Source organism: Pongo pygmaeus, chromosome X, assembly GCF_028885625.2.
Source record: "Pongo pygmaeus isolate AG05252 chromosome X, NHGRI_mPonPyg2-v2.0_pri, whole genome shotgun sequence".
In the NCBI taxonomy this organism is placed as follows: domain Eukaryota; kingdom Metazoa; phylum Chordata; class Mammalia; order Primates; family Hominidae; genus Pongo; species Pongo pygmaeus.
The window spans coordinates 152,941,109-152,963,990 of record NC_072396.2 but is presented as its reverse complement, the minus strand read 5'-3'; positions in this window follow the sequence as shown (position 1 = coordinate 152,963,990).

Below are 22,882 nucleotides of genomic sequence, written 5' to 3'. Positions count from 1 at the left end.
TGGAACCAACCCAAATGTCCAACAATGATAGACTGGATTAAGAAAATGTGGCACATATACACCATGGAATACTATGCAGCCATAAAAAATGATGAGTTCACGTCCTTTGTAGGGACATGGATGAAATTGGAAATCATCATTCTCAGTAAACTATCGCAAGAACAAAAAACCAAACACCGCATATTCTCACTCATAGGTGGGAATTGAACAATGAGAACACATGGACACAGGAAGGGGAACATCACAGTTCGGGGACTGTTTTGGGGTGGGGGGAGGGGGGAGGGATAGCATTGGGAGATATACCTAATGCTAGATGACGAGTTGGTGGGTGCAGCGCACCAGCATGGCACATGTATACATATGTAACTTACCTGCACGTTGCGCACATGTACCATAGAGCCTAAAGTATAATAATAATAATAAGAAGAAGAATAAGAATAAGAATAAGAAAAAAAAAAAAGAAACAAACATCCATATACAGGCCGCCTTTTGCTCCCAACTCCTGCTGAGGAGAAAATTTCCACTAATATTGCTTGCTGCCAAGCTCCTCCTTTCTTCTCATTGCTCCCTGGTTATTACCCTTGGACTAACACCAGCCAGTCCAAGGCTTGGCTTTAGGATATACTAAAGATTACTTGGTGACTATCTCCAATGTTTAACATGATATTGGAAAAGGTAAACTTTCATACAGTAGTTACCATTCAAGGACAGAATTTGAGGGATATCCCCTCTAACTCCCAGTTAGAACCATGGTCTGAAACAGCGGAGAATTAAAGCTGGCTTGGCATTGGTTCATTTTATATCCAATTTCATTATTATGAAGTCCTAGATGTAGTCCAAGTGCTTTCTTTTTGTCCTGAGAGTAATCACATCAACTGCTACTTGGAATAAGTGTGCCATTGATTAGGCTTGGGAATCCTGTCATATAAATATTTCCACTGCAATGGTAGTTTTACTATGAGAATCAGAGGTGTAAAGCTTGTACTTTGAATTATAAACAGTGACAATAGGCACAAATCTTTCTTCAGGTAAAGAGAACATTGTCACTGGGTTACCTGTGAAAACAACGGACAAAAAGCTTTTCTTGAATTGTCCACGGAAGTTAGCATGTAGCTCCCAAAGCCAGCGAGATACAAATGGAAGACAAGGTGTTTTGTGCTGGAGATTGCTCTAATCAAAGACCCCTCTTTTCCCCAGCTGAGGCTTTCTGGGCCTCTCCAGGGCACAGCCCCAAGGAAATGACATCAAGAGGTTAGAAAACTATGTGAAGCGAGGTCTTGGGGTAAGTTTTGGAAAAAACAAAACACAAAGGGGAAAAGGTTGTTGCCCACTACAGAAGAGACTGACGTTTGGAAACACATCTGCTCCTGAAGAGTTCAGAGGAAAATGGGGTTCAAAGATTGCCCATTGCCTGTGATCTCTGACAGTCACAGACCACAACTGAGAAAGAGTAATTACCCCAAATCACTCCATTCTGGTGCCATGGTTCCCAGATTTTGTCTGAAGCTGACCCTTTTTGGCATCAAATAAATGTATCAGAGGCCTTCTTTCTAAAATTTCATTCTTAAATTTCTTTTCCCCTCATGTCACTCAGCATCTATCTTCACAATTGCCTTCCACCTTTGAGGTTCTCCATTTCCATCATCAATACACTAGCCTCAGGTCCCCATCATCTCTCACCAAAACTGTCACCAATAGTTCCCCAAGTTGTTCTACCTGCACCCATTGTTATCTTTCCTCCAATTTATTTCTCAGAGTAATCTTCTATAAATGACTCATTCTCTAAGAAAAACTATGTCCAGGGCCAGATCATTCTCATAGTCTTTTCCCAGTATCACCTCCAAAAGGTTGATAGCAAGAAATAAAGCAATTATTTAACTGCCTCCTGAACAGTATCCATGCCCACCCAATGCCTCTCACTACACCATAGGCCCTCATCATCCACAGCACACTATATCCAATCCATTCTTCTCCAGTTCTTATCCACTCTACCTCTAGAACATCCACTCCAATCTTTCCCATTGCCTCTTCTGAATATCCTCAGGTATCCCTGTTCCAACCCACCCAGCATTTTCAAAGCTCCCCCTGCAACTGAAAAGAAACATTGCCACACACTCTTCTCACCCCCCAAGATGAATGTAAATTCCACGTACAAACATCAGCAAGTTTAATCACAACCATCTTTAATCGGTGTCAGTAGCAGCCTTATCTCCATTATATTTCAAGATGGAAGACTATAGGGAGCTTTCTTTTCTAAGAAATCTCAGAAGTGAGGTGTTGAACTTGGTGTTTTTAAGGGTAGGGTGTCTGATGTGCCAACTTCAAGTCTGCTGAAGTCCAACCATGAGTTTTCTAAACCACAACTTTGCAAAGCTTTCAGGCACTTTTTGAAACAACTGAGAAACCCGGGTTTTCAATAAAGAACAGGGGATGGGGAGAGGGGAAAGACAGAAAAATTGGGGCTGGGTGTGGCTTACACCTATGATCCCAGTGCTTTGGGAGGCCAAGGCAGGAGGATTGCCTCAGGCCAGGAGTTCGAGACTAGCCTGGGCAAAATAGTAAGACCTCATCTCTATGAAAAATTTTAAAATTACCTGGTTGTAGTGGCATGCCTGTAGTCCTCGCTACTCGTGAGGCTGAGGTGGGAGGGTTGCTTTAGCCCAGGAGTTTGAGGCTGCCAGCTATGATGGTGTCACTGCACTCCAGCCTGAGTGAGAGAGAAAGAGACCCTGTCTCTAAATGATCCTTCCTAGATTGAAGTATTTCATACTGGATGCTGGTCTCCCTCTCAGACTGTGGTGAGGAAACCAAACTTCTCTCCTGGAATTCCATGTCTCCACAGCAAAATTTCATGAGTATTGCTAATGAAAAAACTATTTATTTAATTTTTGGAGATAAGGAGAGAGGGAGAGAGAAGGGGAGTGGGGAGAGGAGGAGAGAGAGAGAGGAAGAGAGAGGGAAGAGGGAGAGGGAGAGAGAGGGGGGAGAGGGAGAGAGAGAGAGGAAGAGGGGGGAGAGAGAGAGAAGAAGAGAGAGGGAAGAGGGAGAGGAAGGGAGAGAGGGAAGAAGGAGAGGGAGGGAGAGAGGTGGAGAGAGGGAGGGGGAGGGGGGAGGGAGAGAGAGAGAGGGAGAGAGAGAGAGATTTTTTTCCTGGCCTCAGTTTAATCTTTTTCCATACTAATTTTCTAGAGGTCAAGCTATGAAACCATTGTCGTAGAAGCTGCCTACTACACTGCTACATTGGCTATTGGCTCCTATAATTAGATTAACCATATGAAACATTTAAAATATTGTTATTTATCCTCCTGAATCCACATTGAAGATATCAGGCACATCCTTAGGGAGTTGAATCAGAAAATAACTAGTGAAACACTTGTCCATTGTTGCCATTAAAAGCATGAATTTTATATCTACCTATATATTTTTTCTTTTATCACATGGCTAAGAGACCACTCAGATAACAGTAGAAAGTTATACGAAAGCTAGCGTTGGAAACATTCAAAGATAGAAACAACACTTTAGCCAAGATTTGTGAAATACACATTCAAAATGTCTCTTGCATCAGAAGCCTCCTTTCTCCTTCCTGAGTCAGAATCCCACTTTAGGTCCTTGTTAGCTCCACAGTACAGAGGCAGTGACTTCCTAATCAGCCTCCTGCTTCTGGCCCTATTGCATGCTCCTGGTAACACAGCTCTCAAGATGCTTTGCTTCCACTCTAAAGTCTCCCCTGGCCCCCTATTTTCCTCTGAATTTTATTCAAGCTCCTAACTGCAGCTTTCAAACCCTCTACATTTAGTCTTTGACTGGCTTTCTCATCCTCATTTTCCTACTGCCTTACACAGGCCATGTATGTCAGCCAGATACATTCCTGGCTATTGCTCAGGTATGTCCAATGCTTTATCCCTGCCATGACCTTGCTCATTATTCTGTGTTTCAAGGATACCATACCTATCAATCTCTGCCAGATAAAATGTAATTCATCCTTCAAGGTCTTTCTCAAATATCATCACCATTTTGAAGCATTTTCCCAACAGAAACAGAGAACTTGCTTGAGCTTCTATTATTGCACTCAGTCATTACTAAGGCATTCTCTCCCTGCCCAACCAGGGGTGACACTGTCAATGTTGAATAACTGACTTTCTGGAAAAAAGTCCTGATTTACAGTGTTTGCTGATTTCAATGTTGTAAATACTCCTACCATGACTCCATGGTCAATTTCAAGCTACCAATATGGTGTCACTGAATGGAGGGTTGTGAGGATTGCACAGTAGTTAATGACTATATACTGTTCCCGCTACACCAATAGATGGAAATAATCCCAGTTGCACAAATAATATCATAAAATAATTAGAAAGTGATGAATTTACTTTGTTTTCAATAAAATGCATTTCATTACATGTTTATATGATTGAATTTTTAATAGTGATTGCATTTAACAAACAGCTCTCAGAACTCTTAAAAATGTAATGATTAGCTCTTGTAATCTCTTTAAGGCAGTTCCAGCATGCTACCGTCTTCACTCTCCACATCACTATGTAAACTCCCTGAAGGATTCTGTGTCCTCGATCATCTCTGTGCACCCAGCTCAGGACTTTGCACAAGGTAAATCCTAACCTCAACACAGACACTTAAATCCATATCCTGGAGTGAAGCTCTAAAAGGAGCTTCCATGAAGCCCCAGAATGCTGAAGTCCTGTTCTTGGCAGGATGAATGGAAGGGGGAGGGTGAATTAAATGCCAGGGGAACAACCTTCCAAGTTGGTCTCAGATGCCTGATGCTACTGCCTCAGGGATTCTTTGGGTCAATTTTGTCCTATTTGTTGGAATGTCCCCATGTGTGAGTCAAGGAATGGGGACAGCAAGGGATGAGGCAAGATTATACAATGAAAATGCCATGGGCTGTTTCAAAATGCCACTTACAGTAGTAAAGGTGGGACAAAGGGACAGAGGATGGCATTGTGGCCCTTCGTTGCTCACATGGCATTGAAAACTGTTTGGACTCCAACATTCCCACTTCTCTTTCCATCAGTACAATGAGGTTGCAAAATGAAGAAACTATCTTTCTTTGGAAGTTTTTCAAACACGACCTGGGAAAACCTACTGATGGAGTTAAAGTTATTTTCAAACAGAACTGCCATTTTCTAACCATGTTTATTTTTCTCCTCTCATAAAAAGGACAGACTAAGCAGCCCATTTAGATTCAAAGTATTTGAATCCTTACCCAAGTTCTGCTGGTATTCAAATATCACACAGTTCAGCTTCATTGTTTTGTATTTTAATGGGACAAACTTGCTACTTTCCTCTATAGTATAATGGGAATGTAAATGCTCCTTATAAAAATGTAAATACTCCTTATAAAAAGTACATTAGGAAAGATTAAAACTACTAAGAATATCTAAAGCCTACAGACAGTGTAGGCTAAGATATGGGTGGGGTCAAGATTTCTGATGTATAAAACCTCCAGATAGTTCAGATTCCCGGAGTTGGAGTTCTGTACCACAAAATAAAAAATGCAATACATAGTTGGCAACAGGTAAATGGATTATTGGAGTGCTAGGCCACTTCTGAACAGGGAAGACAGTGAAGTCAGAGAGGGCTAACTGGACCAGAGATCAAATTGAGATCATAAAAGCAGGAAGAAGGAAGTAAGGACATGAGAAACCAGAATAGTTTGGTAGTTGTGGCAAGAGAATGAGATACTGAAGTTTCAAATTTCAAAGGAGAAATTAACCATGAAGATGGAAGCCTCTGGAGTACAGAGGTCATGAGAACAAAAGGGGTCTGAGAGCTGTGAGACCAGGGTAATGGGTAGGCTTTCTGCAAGAACACTGAGGCCACCCGGGAAGGATGCTGGCAGACCTTATAATGGAGAGGAAGACCCCAAACAATGAGCTGTGAGGGCATGAGCAGGGCACCACAGATGACTGCAGCCAGCAGGTGGTCCACTACTAAGGTGAAGACATCTTCCATAAAGGAGGAGAGGAGGGTCGGAAGGATTGTAGGAAGCTGAGAATGGAACCCAAAGACATGCCCACATCTGAATCCACAGAATTTGTGATTGTGACTTTATTTGGCAAAAGGGATTTTGCAAATGTAATTAAAGTAAGGATTTTGAGATGAGGGGATGATCCTGGATTATCCAGATGGGCCCCAAATGTCACTGCAAATGTCTTTATAAGAGAGGAAGAGGGAGAGACACAGAAGATGAGCAGGCAATGCGCCCAACAGGCAGAGGTTGGGATGATGTGGCCACAAACCAAGGAATGCCAGCAGCCACCAGAAGCTGGAAGGGGCAAGGAAGGATTCTCCCTGAATGCCTCCAGAGGGAATCCAGCCTTGATTTTGGCCCAGTAAAACCTATTTCAAACTTCTCACTTCCAGAACTGTGGAAAAGTAAATTTCTTTTGTTTTAAGCCCGTAATTTGTGCAACTTTGTTACAGCTGCCATAGGAAACAAGTGTCAATGGGGGTCTGAGGAAAGAGCTCCCATCCTCATGGAAAACCAGCAGCCTGCACTGGAAACAGATTTGAAGCAAGGCAGGAGTTGGGCAGACATTCTGTGAAAGATGTTAGTTAAGGATGTTAGATAAGGAAAATAGTTAAGCTCAGGACCAGGCTTCTAAAGGTCCTAAGGAAGAAACGTTGGAAGGAAAGTTACCATGGAAGGATAAGCAGAGAAGGGAACACACAGCAGGATTGCTGAGAAGAGGGCAGCCAACCTCTGGCCAGAGAGGCCTGCAAGTTGGGCCCTGGCAGGGATAGTGAGGTAACAGGGGAAGCAGCTGGCCTCAGGTCACCACATGGCACTCTGGCCTCTCTCACCCTCACTGGGATGAATTTGTTACAGGCCTCTCTTGTAGCATCTGACAGTTGCTGGCAATCCTTGGAATTCCTTGGTTTATAGATGTATTACTTGAATCTCTGACGCTGTCTTCAGACGGCCTTCATCTCTGTGTGCCTGTGTCTTCTCCTCTTCTTATAATAACACCAACCATTGAATGCAAGGCTTATCCTAAATCCAGGATGATTTCATCTCGAGGTTCTTAACTAGCTACATCAGCAAAAAACCCTATTTCCAAATAACATCACATTCTGAGGTTCTAGGAGGACTTGATTTTTCTGATGGATACTATGCATTACAAACAGAAGTTACATAGCACTTACCATGTGCCAGGCATGTTTCTAAGCATTTTACTTGTATTAAATCACTTCATCCTTACAACTTTTCTATGAGACAGATACTATTATTATTGTCCCCAGTTTACAGATGAGGAAAGTAAGGTACAGTGAGGTTTAAGTAACTTGTCTGAGGTCACATATCGCTTGATTCAAACCAAGACAGCTTGGCTCCAAAAACTGTGCTCCAGACCACTGTACTAATCTACTATGAATAACTTTAAAAGGTAAACTTTATTTCAACTTCTCATGCAGAAAACGTAACTCAGCCAATGCTACTTACATTCATACTTCTAATCAGGCAGAACCTAATCCTAAAACTATCAGCTTGTTTGCTAGAGTATAAATGGGAGGATGAATCATAAATTTGCTCATTGCTCTTCCCTGTTGCAGAAACCAGTTGTGTGATTATGGGCAAGTCAATAGTTTCTCTGATCAGCCTGTCAATTTATGTTTATTGAGAACTTACTGTGTGCCAGGAAATGCACTAGGTACAAGGGTGTGGTGAAGCACAAGGTAAACAAAACCCCCTGCCTTATTACAGTTATAATGCTAATGCGGGAAACAAACTAACATCTAAAGAGTCACTCAGATACTTCAATACTTACATGTCTGCAAAGGACTGGGAATGAATATTGAGCATGAACTTTCTGGAAGCAGGTAGAGGATAGGCCTAACTCCATCTGAGGAACCAGAGAAGGGCTTTGACAACAGTCATTTTGAATGGAAACTTAAAGGATCTCCGCAAGATGGGAACAGCCTTCCAGGCAGAGGAAAGCACAGGTCTAAAGCTAAGAACTGAAAATAAACAGAGTGCACTGAAGAACTGAGAATTCTGAAGCAGCCGAAAATGGGGAAAGGGTAGAATGAGAGTGATAGAGAGAAATTTGGTCAGGGCACAAGCCACAGTGTCCCTCCCTCCAAAAGGTGCTCTGAGTCTCAGTTGCCTCAACTATAAAACCAGAGCTAAGGATACTGATCACCAACAGTTTGTTAGGAAGATTAATTAAGCAAACGTGAGGTAAAAATGCCTAGTATGGTGCCGGGGACAGGAAAGGTACCAAATAAATATAACCTGATTCTGAATCTACTGAGAATTTCTCTTGAACCATAACCTAAGAAAATACAATAACCTTAAACTCTCAGCTCTCTTCTTCTTGAGGGCTTGGTAAAGTTCACATTCATAACTGAAAGCACTAAGAGAGTGGAACAGATTATATGAATTGTCATTTTTCCATGTTATCTGACAAGACCATCTTAATGAAACAAAGAAAGCTGCCTATATCTGAATTTCAATAGCTCTTGGCCTTGTTTCATTCACAAGCATAATATTTTCCAGTGACTGTGCTACATATGACATCAGTCACATTAAAATCATTGATCCCTTTAAATAATGATTGCATAGTACTGTAATTATTGTAATAAGGGCAGACTCAATCTGAATATAGAGAAAGTGGGCCTACTCCACATTTGATTTTTTTATAGCATCCTTAAATTTAAATTACAACATAGGCAATTTTCAGCATAACGTGTACTGTATATTTTTGCATTTCAATAAATCCATTTTCCCCCTACACACAACACTTGGTAGTTCAGAGAAATGTCTTCGTGGCTCCCAACTGCTGCTTCCTCAAGTTGGCTCTTGGTTAGTACTTTTCCTTTTTTTCTTTTTGAGTTAAGTGAAAACTATGAGTTCTCTGGGAGTAAGAATAAACCTGATTGTCTTTGAGAAAAAGGAATTTCTTTTATTTACTTTCCCTTCTACCAGAATCATATCACATGCTGTGGAGACATCAGCTGTATTTATCTGTAATAAAGTGACCATGGGAGGAAACCAAATGAATAATTTCAGTGAAAATTGCCATATGCAGTTAGCTTTGTACCATACCAATGAGACATCTTTCTACACATCCCATTTTTCCCCAGAGTAAGGAGAAAGACTCATTCCAAATACAAACTCTGCTGACAAACAGACCTGGGTTCAAATCCTGGCTTAATTACTTACAAGCTCTGTGGCAGAAGTGACATTGCAAGACTTCCAATACTAAGTCATAGAATGCCATGTGGCTTCTGCCCATCCACTGGGGCATTTGCATTAGGAGCCCTGAATTTCCATGGAAGGAGGCTGACTACCCCGAGTCTCCCATGGGGTAAGGAAGCCCAAGCCACAAGGACAGGCCAGGTGAAAGTCCTCTGCTGGTAGTCCTGATCTTTGAGTCATCCCCAGGAGCCACCAGATATGGGAATAAAGGTATCTCGAATTCTTCATACTAGCCCATATACAAGTTGAATATTACTGAATGACATTAATTGATGCCACAGGGAGCAAATGAGTCTAATGAAATGGTTGTTATTTTAAGTCACTATGTTTTGGCGTCACTTGTTATGTAACAGTAATAGAAATAAGAAGCAACCCATCATTCCTCTGGGCCAACAGGCCCTTGGAAAGACCCTCAGCTACAAGACAAGAGGACAATAGTAATAACAGCAACATTGAACCTGTATAGGACTTATACTGTGCCAGGTACTGTTCCTACTATCTTACATATATGGACTCATTTAATTCTCATAACAGCCCTGTGAGGTAGGGGTTGTTATTAGTTACTTCACAGATGAGGAAATTGAGGCACAGATAAAGTCACTTGCCCAACCTCCCACAGTGAGTAAGTGGTAAAGCAGGGTTAAATGCAAGTGGTCGTGTGTGAGGGTTCCTACCATTAGTCACTGCACTATACAACCTCACTCCTATCAAGTATGTAAGAGAAACCTCACCAATGTGTCTGGACCTCCTGAAACACTGGTTTGCTGGGAGGAAGCCTTTATGATGGCTATAGAGTTGGCTTCCTGGCCCTTTCATGCCCACAAAATCCATCTGGAGTGGTGCTTCCAGACAGTTTAGTTGTGGGCTGTTCTGCCCCTGGGTCAGCCTGACTCTGAGTCATGCATGTCTTTCCAAATGTCAGTCTCTAAGCTTAGAAGATGCTTACTTTAGTTTCTGTAATTATTTCTGAAGACTCTCACCCTTTTCTGGACTCAATGACAACTCATACACCACAGAGCTCATTGTTAATATCACTTTGAACTAGGCTTTATCAGTAATATTCTAGGTGCTTCAGGAGAGGCTAATAGTAATAGCAGCTAGAACCTTCTCAGCACTATGTGCTAGGCAAGTCTTATGCTCAGCACATCACATGTAATATTTCCTTTAATCTTCACAACAACAGTGATCATGATATAGCTACTATTGTTTTCATCGCCATTCCACAGAAAAGAAAACCAAGCTTCATGGAGATTAACTGACTTACCAAAGGTCACAGTGATTAAGTGGCAAAGGCAGAATTTGAACCCACATCAGTGTGACTTTAAAGCCACTATGCTCAACTAGATCAGCTGACTGAATGCCTTGACTTGCTGATGAAATAGAGACATATGATCTCAGTGGTTATGTTCCTTCTCCTGTAAAATGAAGACAATAAATATACTGTCTCTTCCACTCCTAGGTCTATACCAAAAAGAAATAAGGACATATGTTTACACAAAAACTTGTATACTAATGTTTATGGCAGTATTATTGATAATAGCTCCAAACTGGAAAGAATCCAAATGCCCTTCAATGGATGGGTAGATAAACAATATGAAATCTACCAACACAATGGAATATTATTGAGTCTTAAAAACAATGAAGTACTGATCCATGCAACAATATGGAAAACCTCCAAAACATGATGCTAAGTACAAGAAGCCACTCAGAAATAGCCATATATTGTATGATTCCATTTATATGAAATGCCCAGAAAAGGCAAATCCATAAATACAGAAAATAGACCAGAGGTTTCCAGGGGTGGAGGGGAGAAGGAATAGGAAATGACTGCTAATGGGTATGGGGTTTCTTTTTGGAGTGATGGATTACTTTAAAATTCATTGCAGTGATCATTGCACATATCTGTAAATACAGTAAAAACCATTGAATTGTAGACTTTAAATGGGTGGATCTTATGGTATGTGAATTATGCCTCAATAAATCTGTTTCTTAAAATACTGTCTCAGGCCATAAAAAAGAACTAGATCATGTCTTTTGCAGGAACATGGATGGATCTGGAGGCTATTATCCTTAGCAAACTAATGCAGGAACACAAAACCAAACACCACATGTTCTCACTTATATGTGGGAACTAAATGATGAGAACTCAGGGACAGAAAGAGTGGAACGATACACACTGGGGTCTACTTGAGGGTGAAGGGTGGGAGGAGGGAGAGGAGTGGAAAACTATTGAGTACTGGTCTTAATACCTGGGTGATGAAATAATATGTACAACAAACCCCCATGACATGAATTTACCTATGTAACAAACCTTCACATGTACTCCCGAACCTAAAAGTTTTTAAAAAATAAAAAATTACTGCCTCACCACATGAGGTGGTTGTGTGGCATAAATTAATAAAATGCCAAGTACTGTGCCTGGCACATGGTCAGCACAAATACAAGTTAGTTATTTTTATGTTTTAAAAAGTTAGAAAAAAAATGTACCAGAATGGACTAACGATATTGGTTCTTGGTTGAGCACCACAAGAAATCACATTCAATTTTCATTCTGATTTCACTGTATTTTCCCAAAAGTCGTTAAGTTCTCTGCATCCTGTCATCTGAAACACAAAGTGAGTCATGACAAATTGCATCAGAAAATAAGAGGAAAAAGCAAAATAAAACCAATATTTTGGTGGGCAATACCACCTGTGGTGGGAAAATACAGAATTCTGTCTGCATTTGGGGGATTGATCAATCATCAGGAAGATATTTCTGCTCATGTCTTTTCTGTGCTGCCCCTCTTCTATGTCCTGCCTTCCCTTTCCCTTAAAAAGTCTATCTATTTCAAACAAACACTTACCTTTAAAGTTGTGCAACAGAAGGATAAATATAGGATAGCTGTGGTCAGGTTGTGGCAACTTACAGCAGCAAATTTTCCTAGTGCCTAGTCCAAGCAGAGGCACTGAAGAATCCCCAAGACTCAGCTGTTTATGAGCTGAGGAACGGCTGTGGCCATGGGATAAAGAAGGACAGCTCTGGGGCCTCCTTTTTCCACACACCACTGAGCTTCTCTACCAACTATGGCTGCAAAAGAGAAAGAGAAATGTGAAAGCACTTCAAGGAGTTGGGGAATGGAACTATGCTTCTCACCTTTCCCAAATGTCTCATTTAATGTTAATCATGGAAATTAGAGTGTATTGTTTGCAGCTGTTCTCAAGTTAGGTTTCCTTGTCCTTAGCCTTGCATCCTTCTAGGCGCTTCCCCCAAATAGCACCGGCATATCACAGAGGGCAGGGCTTTGACAATTTCTCTTCCTTGGGTTTTATAGGCAGAAGCTTAGAGAAGGGCTGTGTTGCAGAAGTCCATTAGTAAGTCAATCCCTTCCATGGTGAGCCTACCAGTCAAACTCACAAATGGTTAATCAATGCACATGTGACTTAAATATGGATATTTTCAACAGCAGGGTTGTGATTCCTCACCCAAAACACTTGGTGCCTAATGTTTCAAAAATCAGAATTGTTTAGGTCTTACAAATGCAATCCAATGTACGTAACTGTATGTGATGTAACACCACTAGTGGAGTCAGGAGTAGCACCCTGGAATCAAGACAGTAATTTTTCTGACGTGAAGCAGATGAATGGTCAGATTAAGTAGAATAAATAGGCTGCAAATAGCTATACAGTCTGTTCAGAAGGAGTTAGGACACCAAAGAAGTTTGCTGGAAACTTGCAAAAAGAAATTCAGTTTCTAATCCATATTGGATTTCAGAATTGCAGACAAGGGATTGTGAACCCATACTTTCATGTACATATCAGTTGTGTAGTCCCGGGCAACTTCCCAATCTCATTAAGCCTCATTTTCTTCATCTGTAAAACGGAGTCAACAATAGTTACTTCATATTAAAGAGCCAACGCATGGAAAGCTTTGAGCAGTACCTGACATGTGGTAAGAGCTCAAGAAATGTCATCTCCATAGCTGCTGCTGTGCAGGTCATCATTAGTATCATTTTTACTGTCTGCAACAGTAGGAGCCAGAAGGGACTGAGTGGTGGCAGAGAATCTCAGATATCTGGATTTGTTAATTCTCCACATTTTTCCAAAAATTGCATTGTCTTTAGGTAAATCACTTTTCAGGCATTCTGGATCAGCAAACACAAGACAGCTGCCATTTTGGGGAATGTCAGCTGCCCATTCACGATTACATACTACTCATTTATATGTATGAAGTGCCTGGGAGTCAGGGGCTTATAAATCATACTGGCAGTATATCAGTAATAGTTGCCCTTTGTTGAGCCCCTAAATGTGCCCAGTACTGCTCTGCACTAGGCACTTAAAAGGTGTTATCTTAGCGATCATGGCCACAGCTCTATACGGAAGGCATTATTATCATGACTTAGAGCACTTTGTCCATGATCATGGGGCAGCTAGGGAATGGCAGCTCCAGGATTGACCCCTGTTCTGACTCCCAAGCCCATTTGCTTTCCCCACACTGCCTCTGTTGAGAGGTCTGAGATTTGACCACTTGGTCAACACAAAATGAGGGTAAATCTAACAGAGATAAACAACATCACCCAAAGACACACATACATGCACACACACAGACACACACACACAGACACACACACACAGCACTATGCTGAGACACATGGAAGAACAAACAACCCACACTAATTCTCCTGGTTTTGAGAAATATTAAATATAGTGTGTGTGTGTGTGTGTGTGTGTGTGTGTGTGTGTGTGGTCTTTGGGAATGGGGGTAAGGAGGCTGATTATTCTTATGAAATTTCATTATGGTTTAATTATTTTTTTCATGAGATAAGCCCAGAAGGCCTTTGTTTCAAATATTATTTCTAATTATTCATGGCTTATGAATGCAATCACAAATAAGGGTGAGAAGGTAGGTTTATTATTTAATCAACTGCATAAAAATGATGTACTATTCAAATTTAAAAGGAAAAAAGTCATCTTATAATTAAAGCCCTAGTCATATAATGAGGTCTCTTTGGCTATATCTATTCTCCAGTTGCTCAAACTTTTAAAGAATAAAGTAACTTCCAGAATCACAACCTGACATGGTTAGGGCAGACATTGGGGTCCAATCAGGGGGCTTCTGAGAGCCGTGCCCCTCGGGAGGAAAATTTGAGGTCAGATAGCTTAAACTCCCAACCTTTGCAGTGAGCCTGATATGGTTTGGCTCTGTGTCCCCCTCCAAATCTCATCTCGAATTGTAATCCCCACGTGTTGGAGGAGGAGCCCCTCACTCCCCGCCGCTGTCATGCTCCGACGTGTAAAGATGTGCTTGCTTTCTCTTCGCCCTCCACCATGATTGGAATTTTCCTGAGGCCTGCCTCCCCAGCCATGTAGAACTGAGTCAATTAAACCTCTTTTCTTTATAAATTTCCCAGTCTCAGGTAGTTCTTTATAGCAGTGCGAGAATGGACTAATACAGAGCCTTTTGAAACCCAGCCAGCAGACCAGCACTTAGCTTCTGCATGTACACTTTGACAGGTGGGGAACTCACTACTCTGTCGGAGAGATTGTTCCTTTACTGGACAGCCCAATAGGTCAGAAAGCACAAACTTGTGCTAAAGTGAAAAGCTGAAATCAAGTTAATCTGTAGCTTTCATCCTTCAGCCCTAGCTGTATCCTCTGCAACAATCAGACTCAGTCTACTTATCTGCCATCAAATATAAGAACACAGAGACCTTATATACACACATGCACACACATATTTCTCTTAATCTGGGCTAAATAATCTGGTTTGTTTTCAGCTGTCTCTTATGTGGAATGATTTCTAGACCTCTTGCCACCCCTCTATTCACCTACTTCTGGGTGCTTTCTCTAAAGCAGTGCTTCTCATACTTGGCTGCATAATAAAAATCACCCTGAGAGCTTTTACAAACCATGATGCCTAGCTCAGGCTCCATATCAATTAGATCAGAATCTCAGAAGGTGGGCCCAAGTCATAAGTATTTTTTAAATCTTTCCATGGGATTCAAATATGTAGCCAAATTTGAGAACCAGAGTTCTAATCCCTTCCTACTCAAAGAGTGGTCTGCAGACCAATAGCATGGCATAACCTGGAAGCTTAGTTAGAAATGCATGATCTTAGGCCAGCCTGGTCTTGCAGAATGGCAATTTGCATTTTACACGATACACCAGGATTATCATGCATATTGCAGTGTGAGTAGACAGGCTGTAAGGTACATTCTGTCTCAGTCCTGTTTAGATATACTGTTTTCTTAGATCTTGTGCTCAGTTACTTCATCCTCAAATAAGGCAAGGTCTAATCTGACTTAAGGTTTACTACAGAATGTTGGGACTTCCCTTAACCCACTTTCCTAAGCTAAGGTCCACCGCTATATTCTTGAGGTTCTGTAGTTACATAACAATGTTTTAAAGTGTGGATTTTAACTTTGATAGAAGATCTAAAATATTAATAGCAGTGAAGAATTTTAGAAACCATCTGGATGACCCCCTATAACTGGGCACTGCTTTGTGATTTTAGCGCCCATGTTGGCTTTTGTGTTTACGGCCACACTGCTGCCAATTAGAAATATTTTAAATATCTCAGGCTAATGAGAAAATAACAGAAATCAGCATAGGATGTGGAGCCAGGATTGAAATCCAGATCTGTGACTCTACAGTCCGTGCTTTTTTTTTGGCAGCCTATGCTCTGAAGCACAGTGCCACACCAGACACCAGCTGAAGGACCTGTAGTCCACTAGCCACTTTCTAGCTTCTTTACACTCTTCCCTGGGATTAAGCCTGGCCACCAGAATGGTGCCTGCTTGAACCACATTGCCTTTGCTCCATCAAAGTCACTTTTGATGTGCTCATATTGTTATGAGAAAGAACTATATAACATCAGCCTTGTTTTTGCTGTTTTCACCCTGGAAAGCCATAGGATAAACTTAACATTTCCCACCATAAAATACTTTATTTCCTTCGAATAAATAGTAGCATCTTTCATTAGAAATGTATCAATTGTGTAACTCAATGTTTCTCAAACTGGAACCAAATGACAAATTTTCAGGGATCTTGAAGTTTTATAAAAATTATTTAGTTTTATATTTTCATTTATTATTATAAAAGTATCACTTTCATCTAGTGGCCACCTTGTAACTAAATGCTAATATAACTTTCAGAACTTGCATTTTCATACAAGAGCTTTGGTACCAAGTAAAGGGCAAATGCTATCATGAAAGACCAAGAGAAAAGAGAGTCATTCAAAGAGGGGAAGAGAGGTAAGAGGACCGAGATGACATGCGGCCTTTGTTCTATAGGCATGGCAAGTTCTCAAGAGCCTGTGGCATAGCAGACAGACCAACTCATATTGCAAAAACATGTACTTACCAAGTCATTACATTAATGGTAGTTCAAATATGTAAAGATGAATTTCTCTTTTTTTGGGGGGGATGGAGTCTTACTCTGTTGCCAGGCTAGAGTGCTGTTGTGCAATCTCAGCTCACTGCAACCTCCCACTCCCTGGTTCAAGCAATTCTCCTTCCTCAGCCTCCCAAGTAGCTGGGAATACAGGCACATGCCACCACACTCAGTTAATTTTTGTATTTTTCGTAGAGACAGGTTTTCACCATGTTAGCCAGAATGGTCTCGATCTCCTGATCTCGTGATCCACTCGCCTCAGCCTCTCAAAGTGCTGGGATTACAGGCAAGAGCCACGGCACCTGGCCTAATTGGTATTTTTATATTTCAATGTTGTGTTTAGGGATATGAAATTTACTGTTTCATCAAAATAAATCAATGATCATCTAAGATCTAGTTCCCTGTCATAAATGAAAAATAGTGACAATAAATGACCAGGACCCAAATGATAGTGTGTTATGCTAAAAAGAAAAGAAAAAGACATGAAGGAAGGGGACTATAAAATAAAATTTAACTTTCGTACTATTCAATAATAAGATTTGAATTTTAGCAAAAACTATCTACCACATCATGGTTAAGATTATCAGCTCTTGATGCAGTTTTTCTCTTAAAATACATATAAAGACACTCAAGAAAAAATGAAACTCACAGAACACTAGGGCTGATGACAAACCTATTTCCAAAATAATGGGGGAATTTCTGTCAAGCGCAACCACAAAGTCATTGACACGTCAGTGGACAATGTATTCCATGCTCTAGTCTATGCTATACAGCTGGACATAGAACTTGCCTTCTGGCTATCTGCCCATTGGTTCAGTCATGTGAGATCTCCCTAATGAAAAAACTGGGTGCTTGTTCCTCTACTCTATGGGTCAACTTTTTAATATAGCCAGAATACCATTTTTCCCACAGCCCATTCATAAGGCTCCTCTTTATTCAGTTAGACAGTACAAATACCAGAGAATATCTGGACAGGGGGTATACATATGTATATAGGTGGGGTGGGTGATAAATGCAAGTGATACCTTGTATTCTGGGAGGACTAGGTTTTACTAATACCTTGTTGTAGGTAACTGTTTTTCAAACTGTGGGCTGGGACCTGTTATTGATATGTAAAATTTGTTTGGTTGTCATGTCTTATTTAAAAAAATTAAAATTAGAAAAAGAAAAGATAGAGTACAACTCACATAGTAAAAGTGAATACTGCTATATAAGTCGTGTGTGTGTGTGTGTGTGTGTGTGTGTGTGTGTGTGTTTATGTTCTAGATCACCACGGAAAAATGTGTCTCCTATGAACCCTGCTTCTGTCAGCGAACGTATTATCATTTATGGCAGCTTTGTTTTATCTGAAAATTTGGTGACCATATATGTGTTCTATGTTGAGAGTGCGGTATAATGATTGTGAGGACAGACTCTGGAACCAGGTCACCATCATGCTAGCCTTGTGACCCAGGCAGGGCACTTTATTTTGCATCTTAGTGTTTCCATAGCTTTATCAGTGATGATTATAATAGCACTTAATCATAAAGCTGTTGTGCGAATTACATGAGGGAATACATGTAAAACAATTGGAATTGTGCTTGGCTTGCAGTAAGTGCTAGGTAAGTATTAGCTATTATTAATATAATCATGATTACTTACCCAAGTCAAAGGAATTGCATATGATGGCACAGCCAAGTGCAGAACTCCATGATAGGCCACTTGGAGACCTCGCTCCATTGTTACATTGATCAATTAATCATCACTTCAGATGTAGTGGCTTCATCACCCAGGAATTCACTTACCTGTACTTCTATTCAGTTTTCATTTCTCCGTCTTCAAGATGCCAGAGGAGAACATGACATCCCATTCTGCTCCCAGTAAACCCCAAGGTCTTCACTGCAACATTATGTGTCCCTTCCTCTCATCTCCTGCCATTGTTCTTTCCTCCTCTCTCCTTTCACTCTCCTCCTGGCACGATCAGCTGTAGTCCTGCTGGCCTCCCTGCCACATTTCAAACACTAACATTTGTACTCTGGGACCTTTGCACTTGCTGTTCCTTCCACCTGGGATACTCTACCTAGACAGCCACATGACTGTCTCCCTTTCTTCCTTCAAGTCTCTGCTCATAGTCACTTTATTAGAGAGGCCTGCCCTGATTATCTTATATTAAATAATATCCCCCATCCCATCTCAGGCCCCACTGGCCAAGTATTCTCTAACCCCCAGCACTGACATCAACAGATACACTATATTATTTACTTGATTGTTTTCTCTCTTTCCCACTAGAATGTCAGCTCCAAGAAACATGGGTTTTTAACTGTTTTGTCCACTGCTGTTTCCCCAGTGCCTAGAGAAGTGCCTGGCATGGAGTAGCAGGTAGCAGCTATTTGACAAATATTTGTTGAATGAGTAAATAGCAAACACTGCAGAAAACCAGATGTATTACATCTATAACAATCTCCTGATCAAATGAGTCTAATAACAGACTTTGAAAACTGTTTAAATAGATGGTTAAGGCATTAAGCTTAGTTTAGCATGACTTGCTCTCAGTGCACAAGAATTTTACACAGAATAAGACGTCTTTATTATTTTGTACAACAAAGTGTATGAAGCCCTATTAAACACTACGCTGCTGCATTTGTAGATTTTGCTGCAGCCTCTGGCTCTGTCACAAGAAATCAGCTCTGGACAAATAGCCTTGCATCGTCACTGATAGGCGTCTCTTAGTTCTGCTTCAACAGGTTCTCACCAGCACCCCAGATGAAATAAAGGTAGGAATTGCCAGTTCTTTGACCATGAGTGAAGCAAGGGCATACCTTAGTCCTGCTTCTATTCAACCTTTATCTTAATGACACACTTAATCTGGAAATCAGATTATAGGGCATTTCATTATCTCTGCACAAATTCTAAATTGCTGCTGTGTACAAGTAATAAACTAAGTTTTTGGCCTGCTATTATTATTCTGTTTATTTACTGTGTTGGCTGTACCTAGTGACTTTTCTCCTTGTATACCTGTGTTCTCCTCCCATTCTCTGTCATTTTTAAAAAGTAAGGTAATCCTGGGCTCTGGTCTGTCCTGCCGAGGTATTATTGGATAGTGTTCCAGTTTGTTACTTGATAACAGAGTCCTAGAAATGTTTGTAATAAATACTGCTGATAATCTTTGTTTACATTTTTAACATAAAATCAATAAAGTACAGAATAAGCAGTCATGAAACTTTTTCCTTTATAGTAAATATTTTATAAAATACATGCCTTACTTTTGTTCTATAAAATTCAAGATAACAATCTAACATCAAAATTTCAAAAGCTACCTTGTGCAGTATTTTTCCTCCCTCGAGTGACCCTAGAAACCTCTATCCCTGTGGTTGCCAATATTTTATTAAAACGTATAACCATTATAACCCTGGAATTTTTTCTTAATTTTTATGTAATTTTTTGTCCTCTTACAAGTTACCTTAATTCCTTTGTGAAATGAGGTATAATATAAATACATACAAAAATACCCACCTAGGAGCCCAAATATATATCTGCATAGAATAATTCACTTAAGGAATTATCATGAAATATTAATTACCCAAAAAAAATTGACGATCGGGAGAGGGACAAATGACAATTTGATGGGCTCCATATTGTCAGTCAATTGATTGATACTGGGTATTTAAATAGCTAGGTATTTATTTTAACTAAGCACTTTCCTGGAAATGACATGCTAAGATAGTAAAGGCCAAAGTTACTAAAGCCATAGGAGCCAGACTGAAGTTCTCTTGCACCAAAAGGGGCCACTTAATCGATCTTCCTCTAAAATTCTTCCATACTGTAATTCAGTGACCCAAATTCTATCTGAATAAAGAAATGGGGCTGGGATAATGAACAGAGTGCAAACCTGGAAACATTACAAAAGAGTTTTCTAAAAGCACTCTTATATTTACCCTCACCCTCACCTCTCCAGTACCTTGCAAACATTAATGTGGTCATTTTGGACTCACATCAGAATCTGTATTTGTGAGATCATAATAAAATACCTAAAGAAACTGTCATTTTTCCCCCTGAGAACTAGATAACAAACTTATGTTGGGCTCAGCCTCATAATAGGGAGAACAAATTTCATAAATAATTTGTATTGTGTCAATATTATTCCTTTTGATGTACAGGGTTGAACTAGGCACTGGCCTATTGGTTTAATCACTTTATTGAATCTTTACAATGCATAGTGACCCACGCAGTAGGGATACAAGATGAATATGACACGGTCCTTGTCCTCAAACAGATAAAAATCCATTTGAAGCAGAGTGAGGTAGAGAAACAAACACTTCAGCAATTTTGACTAGTCTACAATGTGATCAGTGCTAGAACAAAGATTAAACAATGTACTTTGGGGATCCCAGAAGACAAGGACCCAGATGAATTATTGCTGGGCAGAGAAGGAGGAAAAGGCACTCAGGGGAGGGAGCAGTGTGAAAAAACTCCAGGGATGTGAGCTGATGAAGTAATATGCAAAAGGGACATGGTAAGGGATGGAGCATAAAAATCAGCTGGGATCAGATCTCCAAGGACCACCAATGCCTTGCAAAGGACTCTGGGCTTTACCAAAGAGATTATAGGGAACAACTGAAGGGTTTAAACAGGAATTTCATAAGATTATGTCAGCAGGTAGCAGATAACACATGTTTGGAGGCAGGAAGTTATTAAGAGAAGTCTATAAGATGCAGAGATCCCTAACTTCAGCCACATATTATAAAGCAGGGAGTTTACTTTTTAATAGTCTGTATGCTGACCCATCCCAGAACATTTGAAACCAGTATCTGAAGGTGATCTCAGACATCAGGATGTTTTCAAAGTTCCACCAGATGATTCTATTTAGCAGCCAGCATTGAAATGTCCTGAGCCTCTGGAAGGCAATAAGGGATGAGCGGTCCTTATATTAAAGTAGTGATGATGGTGATGGAGAAAAAAGGAGAAAAGGAGGGAGGAGGCATATTAAAAAGAAACTTCTAATGTAGAATTTAAAAGGCTATACATGAGTGGATGTGGGGAAGAGAGAGGAGAAGGGAGATGAGTTATGTGTCTGGTTAGATGGGTATCTTTCACTGCCAATATGGAGAACTGAGGAAGAGAAACAGGTTTTGTGAAAGACAAGCACAAGTCCAGGCCTAGGTGTATGGGAAGTGAGGTCCTCATGGGACATGTAAGGGATGTCCATTGGACAACTGGATGTTTAGACCTGGAGTTGAGGTGAGAAGTGGAGGCAAAAAAAAAATATGGAAAACTATATTTGACCAGACACTCCATTTGATGGCCTGGCTATGTTAAAGGCATATTTCTTCCAGATTCAGATTCATATTGAGCACACACTGAGTACTTATTGCATGCCCCAAACTGTTTTCATTCCCACATATAATTTCCCAGATAGTTGTGGGATGGTAAAAAGGAATCACTTGGAAAAACTTACCTTCCAGAAAAGCCTTTACAGGATAGTTCTTAACTTCGCCTGCTCATTCAGCTGCAGGACTTTAAAAAACCCCAAATTCCCAAGCCACATGCCAGGCCAATTGAGTAAGAATCCTGGGTAGTGGGACCTTTGCAACAGTATCTTCTAAAGCTCTCCCAGGTGTTTCAAATGTGCAGTCAAGGTGGAGAACCAGTCCTTTACAGCACTCTATTTCCAAGGCATGCTGACTTTCATGATTGAAGGCAGTACCAGCCAGAATCTCCTAGTTTGGGAAACACGTATATGTGGGCTAAGTCCACGGTTGTACACAAAGTCATCTGTTTCTGAATATAGCTCAAAAGCTTGGGGGCTAGTTTTAACTACCTATGGAATTTTGCAGACATATATTTCAAGTGTCTATTTGCATTGAATTATTCAAATACTGAAGCATAAGCTATTGTAGACCCTAGTTCAAACAGCGAAGAATGATTATTCCTTTTAGGAAAAAATGTGATAATGTTGACAATTCTTACACTCAGAGACTTATTCTAACTTAGTTCTGTTCTGATCTTTACAAATTCTTCTAAAAATCACAGTGAATCTACCCTTTGCTTTATAAGTCTTGCAATGGCCTTTGGCCAAAAGCAATAGAATTCTGACCTGAAGATATATAATAAGGAATGCTTTGCTGTTCTTTCCCCAGAAATCTAATAAAAGCCATAGCACTGTGAGCAAAAGTCTTTATACTCTTTTCATAATGCCAAATCAGTGGCATTTCCCCAGGTTGGTGGCAGTGGTTTTTAAAATGTAGAAAAACAAGCAGTGACAAGGAATTTTCCTCTCTCCGTATTCTCCCTCAGAAATAGTCTGTGCCTAGGTCCT